This window comes from Hippocampus bargibanti, linkage group LG06 (assembly GCF_051943395.1).
Source record: "Hippocampus bargibanti isolate YZ-2025 linkage group LG06, ASM5194339v1, whole genome shotgun sequence".
Taxonomy (NCBI): domain Eukaryota; kingdom Metazoa; phylum Chordata; class Actinopteri; order Syngnathiformes; family Syngnathidae; genus Hippocampus; species Hippocampus bargibanti.
The window spans coordinates 8811627-8818577 of NC_142739.1; positions in this window are offsets into that span (position 1 = coordinate 8811627).

The window sequence follows — 6951 nt, forward strand, 5'->3', positions numbered from 1 at the left end:
GTTTGTTGTTTTCAAATCTAGTGCTTGAAATAGTTTAAAGTTAACAATAAGCGCTAAAATAATAAAAACCCCTTCCTCTAAAGAAGTTGTATTTGCAGCGCATTTGGAACAGGCGCTAAAAGGCTAATTGCTAGTGTTTGGAGATCATCCTCCGGCATAATAATGAATTGTTACAACTTCAGGTTGCTTTTTTACTGCAGTCGTGTAATAAAACATAATTTCCCATGGCCATTCCCTGTAAAAGATTTTAAAAGTCCAATTTTAAGAGTCTTGCAGTTTGTGTGAGTGACTTGACTGTTTGGCTTGGAGCCGCGTTGCCCCTCCAAGGCCCCGCCGGCCCCTCAAAGTGTGAATAATATCCAGCAAGCAGCACAAGGGAAAGCTTTTAGCACATTATCCACCGCAGACGCCAACGCGCGCTAATCCACTTTGTCAGCGTGGGTCTCTTATTAAATATCTGCACTGGCGCATTTGCATTCTGGACTCGACTCAAGGCTTTGAGACCTTCACACATGGTTCTTAAACGAACACACAGAGTCACCCGGAGGACACACACCGTTTACATCACTTTAGAGGACACAATACACCGTTGGTGTCAAACTCAAGGCCCGGGGGCCAGAAATGGCCCGCCACATTTTATGTGGCCTTCAAAATCAGATAAAACATGATGCGCTCTGAAATGTCTCCCAATGGGGAAAAAATGCAAGAACGTGAAATTATTGAAAGTATTATATCGATATTTTTTCCGACTCCCGAGAATATCGATATAACGAGACTTTACTGTATATATATATATATATACAGTAAAGTCTCGTTATATATCGATATCGTTTATATTGATAATACTGCTTATTACGACACTATTTTCATTTCCCGTGCACATTTGGATTGGATTGGATTTGCCTTTATTAGTCTCACAGTGGAGAAATTTACATTTCACAGCAGCAAAGTGATGAAAGGAATGAAAGTAGAAAAACAAAATACATGAGCTGCTGGAAAGGCAGCCACTCTCGGGGCGCCGTCTTGAAGTCAAAAGAACAAAAAAACTAAATAACAAATAATATGACAGCATAGAGACAATATGACAAAACAAAGCAAAGCAAAATTTCTAGTCTTTTTATGTGTAATTAGTTCCGTTTAGTACGATTCGTGGTTTTTACGATAATCCGGTTACTACGGTGCTCTTTTTCATCTACCGCTGGCCATTTTGCTATGTTTATATCCATACACGCCATCAGTCGCGCCATCGGCCTCGCCATTGGTCGACTTGGTCACGTGACTTGGTCACGTGAGTTTGTTATGTGACCAGCTCCCGTGTAGCAGAGCCATTTCCATTTTCAGACGCTAGCTCGTGTGTAGCAGACGAGATTGAAGTGTTTGTGGTAAAAGGTAAAAATGGGAAGCAGAAGAAGATTGATGACTTTTTTAAATTGCATACATAATACAGTAAGATGTAAGTGTTGCAGTTTCCCTGTTGTGTTATGTACATGCCCACTGTACTGTATATGAATGCAATCGTTTTTTGCAACAATGTTTCTTGTTTTGTCTGCTGAAGCGTGATGATTTTGAAAATTACCATATATTCCATACTGTGTATTAAAGGATAACCGATGTCACTTTTTATTCAATTAATTATTGAATTAATTGATGCAAAACACCAATAAAAATGACTTCACGCCAAGACGTCTTGCATTGCTTGTGAATCCAAACAATGGCTTCAGATTCGGAGAATATGCTCTCTTGTTACACATCCAGTTATGAATATGATTCAAATACACTGTAGAGGAAAGCACTGAAGAGGAAAGCATACATGTTTGCAATCGATTAAAGAATTATATGTGCCGTTTTGAGGCAACATTCGGGGAACATCTCTCACCCCCCCCCCCCCCAAATGGCGAGCTCATGGACAGCTCCGTTTCTTATATGGCTCTTGGATGCCCTCTTTTGGCGGCTTTTGTTAATGCAGTTCGGCGCAGGACAGATATATCGACAGTACGGTTATATCGACATTTTTCTACCTCCCAAGAATATCGTTATAATGAAACTTTACTGTATATATATTAACATTTTATTACTTTTTTAATGACATGACTGGAAACTGGGTAACATATGGCAATTTGACCTTTCGGAACGGATTTTAGAAAAAAAATGTGCATCTGATTTACTTTCATGGGCCATAGAACATGATATAGTGGCCCAACTCTTGCCCTCCTGTCTTTGTTTTGACACCTGAGAAGAAGAAGAAGAAGAAGACAGCAGATGACTTCCGATTTGCCTCTTGTAGCTTCCGATGTTCATGACGTAGCCTTTACCCCCCCCCCCCCCCCCCCCCCCCCCCCCCCACCACCACCACCACCACCAACCCATCCCCACCAAGGTCTCCTCTGATTGGCTACCGAGGCGGGACAGCGTGACGTGTGAACCTCTGCAAAGTGATTGGAGAAAAGAAAAGGCAAAAAAGGCTCATGTTGGCTCCACGCTGACCACAAAAATCTGTCAAGCACCAAAGGAAGTCACCTGCAAATCCTGGATGTCCTCCTTCTCTTCCTCCTTTTCCTCCTCCATCATGCGACTAAATTGGCCTTTCTAGAGCACATCAAGCGAAGGGATTTATTCTTGTCTGGTTGTAGAGTTTGTGCGGAGTTTTTCATTTTGTTTTGTTTTTATTTTCGTGAAGCGACATGGAGTACCATAGCTCCTCAAAGCCGCAGCTGTCCTCACGAGCTAACGCTTTCTCCATCGCCGCACTCATGTCCAGCGGCAAGACGAACAAGGACAAGGACGGCGCGGACAGCACCATCAAGCCACTCGGTACGTACAGTTGCCAGAACGGACCAAACAACACATAGTTCGACTCGTGGTTTGGTGGTGGTTTAATTTTACCTTCCAAGTCGGTGTCAAGCAAACAAAAAGTAAAAGAATAAGGAAAAGTGACATTCGTTTTCCTCGATGTTGGTAGTTGCACTCGTGACGTTTGGCATTACGTCACGTAAACTTTTTTTAAAAGTTCGTTTGATTGTGAGCGGAAGAAAGTCAAGAACTGGAAACATATAATGAATTTCTTAATCATTGTCATGAAAATCCATACGTGTAATATAGAAATGTAATAAAACTAAAAAGAAAGCCACGGGAAAACAAACAAATAATTTATCGAACAAATCTGTTCGGCATCGTATTTGGATTTGGATTTGGATTTGGATTTGGATTTGGATTTGGATTTGCCTTTAATAGTCGTATTCATTCCATTAAGAGGACGTAATCAGTTTTTAGTGGGCTCTTTGATTTTGACGTTTTACGCGTGTCGATGTATTTTTGACAGTGTATTTTATGCTATTTAATGGGTGAGCAGCGGGAGCCACACGCGCCGGCGTTCAATCAACCCGGAAGTAACTCAAATAGGTAGAAAGCTAGCTAGCTAGCTAATAGATACAGTAATAATAATAATACATTTGATTTCTAAGCGCCTTTCAAAACTCTCAAGGACACTTTCCAGTCACAGGATCCGTTTTGCTCTGTGGGTGAGCAGGGGCAGCCACACGTGCCAGCGTTCACTCAACCCGGAAGTAACTCAAATAGGTAGAAAGCTAGCTAGCTAGCTAATAGATACAGTAATAATAATAATACATTTGATTTCTAAGCGCCTTTAAAAACTCTCAATGACACTTTACAGTCACATGATCAGTTTTTTTTCTCTGGGTGAGCAGCGGCAGCCACACACGCCGGCGTTCACTCAACCCGGAAGGAACTCAAATAGATAGGAACAGATGCAGTAATCCCTATCATATTTCGAAGAGTATAAAGAAAATATGTGTGTACGTACTTTCAAATTGTCTACTTTTTAAATGTGTTGCACACTTTGTGTTCGCACACACATGCGGCGAGTGTTATAATTATTCAACATGGATGATGGTTTTATTAGCTCATCAAGGCCTGGGAAAAAAATGTGCTTAGGGGTACATTTAATGACCATGATGGGGTTTCCTTCTTTTGAGTGTCATATAGAACGTGTACCTATACTAAAAAAAGGGCAGGATTGAGAACTGTGATTGACAGCCTTTGACCTCAATCAAGTTTTGATGTGGTTCGGATAAATATAAAATGCATAGAATGCTTCAGAAATAAACGCTCAAAAACAAAATAAAAAATTGCCAGGTGAGGGGATTTTTAATACAGTGTTTTCCAAAATGAAAAGTGTGTGTTGGGTGAGTGGCACATAACAAGATCTGCGTTGCACTCAGGGATATGACAATGAAAGCATCCCCACCATTATCCCGCTGGATAAATGGCCTCCGCGCCGCGAGGTCGGCCGCCCGCGACGGCCAATTCCCCCCCGAGAGTGGAGTTTGGTGGAAAAATAATCGCCTTGTGATTGAATTGCCCGGCGGGACGTTTGAGCTCGGCCCGTAATGAAATGGCTGTTGTCGCGAGCCGACCTTTCTGGCCTCGCATGGCCATTTTTCCAGCAGATTACGCCGACTATTTGCCTACAGGAAGACGTGTAATATATGTACATGCCCCTGTTTTGTCAATGTAAATCCCCATTACCGCACACAAGATTCTGTTTATTACACAAAGGCTGTCACCCGTATGCCTGACCGGGCCAGACTGAAGTCTTTGAACACCCCCACCTCCATCTGTCCCCCCCACATCTTGTTAGCTATCTTGTTGTTAGCTACCTCTGTTTATAGTCTTTGTCCACAGGGTTAAAATCGCTACTGTGCTATATGTGCATTAAAACAACTTTAAATTGATTCAAGTGCTAAAACAACACCTTTTTCAAAACTACTTCAATTTTTGGAGGGGGATAAATTGACTCTTATATTTTTGAGAAAAGTTTTCGAAGAAAATGTCCCTTATTTCCCCACCTCTTTGGAACAGGCGCTAACAGCTAAATACCAACATCATATTTGAGTCAGTTTCATGACTTTTACAAGAAATTGAGACGTCCAAAGCTTCAAAATGTCAAATATTCTCTTTTCTATACCTATAAAGAAAAACACCCCAGAGGAAGGTTTAATTGGAGCATAATTGGAAAAGTCTGCAATTGTTTTCATGATATGGCCTGTTAGAATAGTTAAAATCGGACAAAAAGGAGATAAAATGATTAAATATTCTTTAGTTTCTGAAATTGAGGAAAAAAACACACCCTATGTAAATTGTAATTGCAACAAACGCTAAATGCAAACGTCTGTTGTTAGCTAGCTTGTCAATGTTTTAATCTTGCTAAAATTGATAAAATGCTGAAATATCTGTGCCTCCTTGATACTCTTAAAGCAGAAATATACATGATAATGTCTGTTTGCTATGAACCATTGTTTTGAGCAAATCAAAACACCCTGAGGAATTTTAAATGACAACATATCTGGACCAAGGCTAAATGCTAAAATCTCCTGTTTGTTGTTTTCAAATCTAGTGCTTGAAATAGTTTAAAGTTAACAATAAGCGCTAAAATAATAAAAACCCCTTCCTCTAAAGAAGTTGTATTTGCAGCGCATTTGGAACAGGCGCTAAAAGGCTAATTGCTAGTGTTTGGAGATCATCCTCCGGCATAATAATGAATTGTTACAACTTCAGGTTGCTTTTTTACTGCAGTCGTGTAATAAAACATAATTTCCCATGGCCATTCCCTGTAAAAGATTTTAAAAGTCCAATTTTAAGAGTCTTGCAGTTTGTGTGAGTGACTTGACTGTTTGGCTTGGAGCCGCGTTGCCCCTCCAAGGCCCCGCCGGCCCCTCAAAGTGTGAATAATATCCAGCAAGCAGCACAAGGGAAAGCTTTTAGCACATTATCCACCGCAGACGCCAACGCGCGCTAATCCACTTTGTCAGCGTGGGTCTCTTATTAAATATCTGCACTGGCGCATTTGCATTCTGGACTCGACTCAAGGCTTTGAGACCTTCACACATGGTTCTTAAACGAACACACAGAGTCACCCGGAGGACACACACCGTTTACATCACTTTAGAGGACACAATACACCGTTGGTGTCAAACTCAAGGCCCGGGGGCCAGAAATGGCCCGCCACATTTTATGTGGCCTTCAAAATCAGATAAAACATGATGCGCTCTGAAATGTCTCCCAATGGGGAAAAAATGCAAGAACGTGAAATTATTGAAAGTATTATATCGATATTTTTTCCGACTCCCGAGAATATCGATATAACGAGACTTTACTGTATATATATATATATATACAGTAAAGTCTCGTTATATATCGATATCGTTTATATTGATAATACTGCTTATTACGACACTATTTTCATTTCCCGTGCACATTTGGATTGGATTGGATTTGCCTTTATTAGTCTCACAGTGGAGAAATTTACATTTCACAGCAGCAAAGTGATGAAAGGAATGAAAGTAGAAAAACAAAATACATGAGCTGCTGGAAAGGCAGCCACTCTCGGGGCGCCGTCTTGAAGTCAAAAGAACAAAAAAACTAAATAACAAATAATATGACAGCATAGAGACAATATGACAAAACAAAGCAAAGCAAAATTTCTAGTCTTTTTATGTGTAATTAGTTCCGTTTAGTACGATTCGTGGTTTTTACGATAATCCGGTTACTACGGTGCTCTTTTTCATCTACCGCTGGCCATTTTGCTATGTTTATATCCATACACGCCATCAGTCGCGCCATCGGCCTCGCCATTGGTCGACTTGGTCACGTGACTTGGTCACGTGAGTTTGTTATGTGACCAGCTCCCGTGTAGCAGAGCCATTTCCATTTTCAGACGCTAGCTCGTGTGTAGCAGACGAGATTGAAGTGTTTGTGGTAAAAGGTAAAAATGGGAAGCAGAAGAAGATTGATGACTTTTTTAAATTGCATACATAATACAGTAAGATGTAAGTGTTGCAGTTTCCCTGTTGTGTTATGTACATGCCCACTGTACTGTATATGAATGCAATCGTTTTTTGCAACAATGTTTCTTGTTTTGTCTGCTGAAGCGTG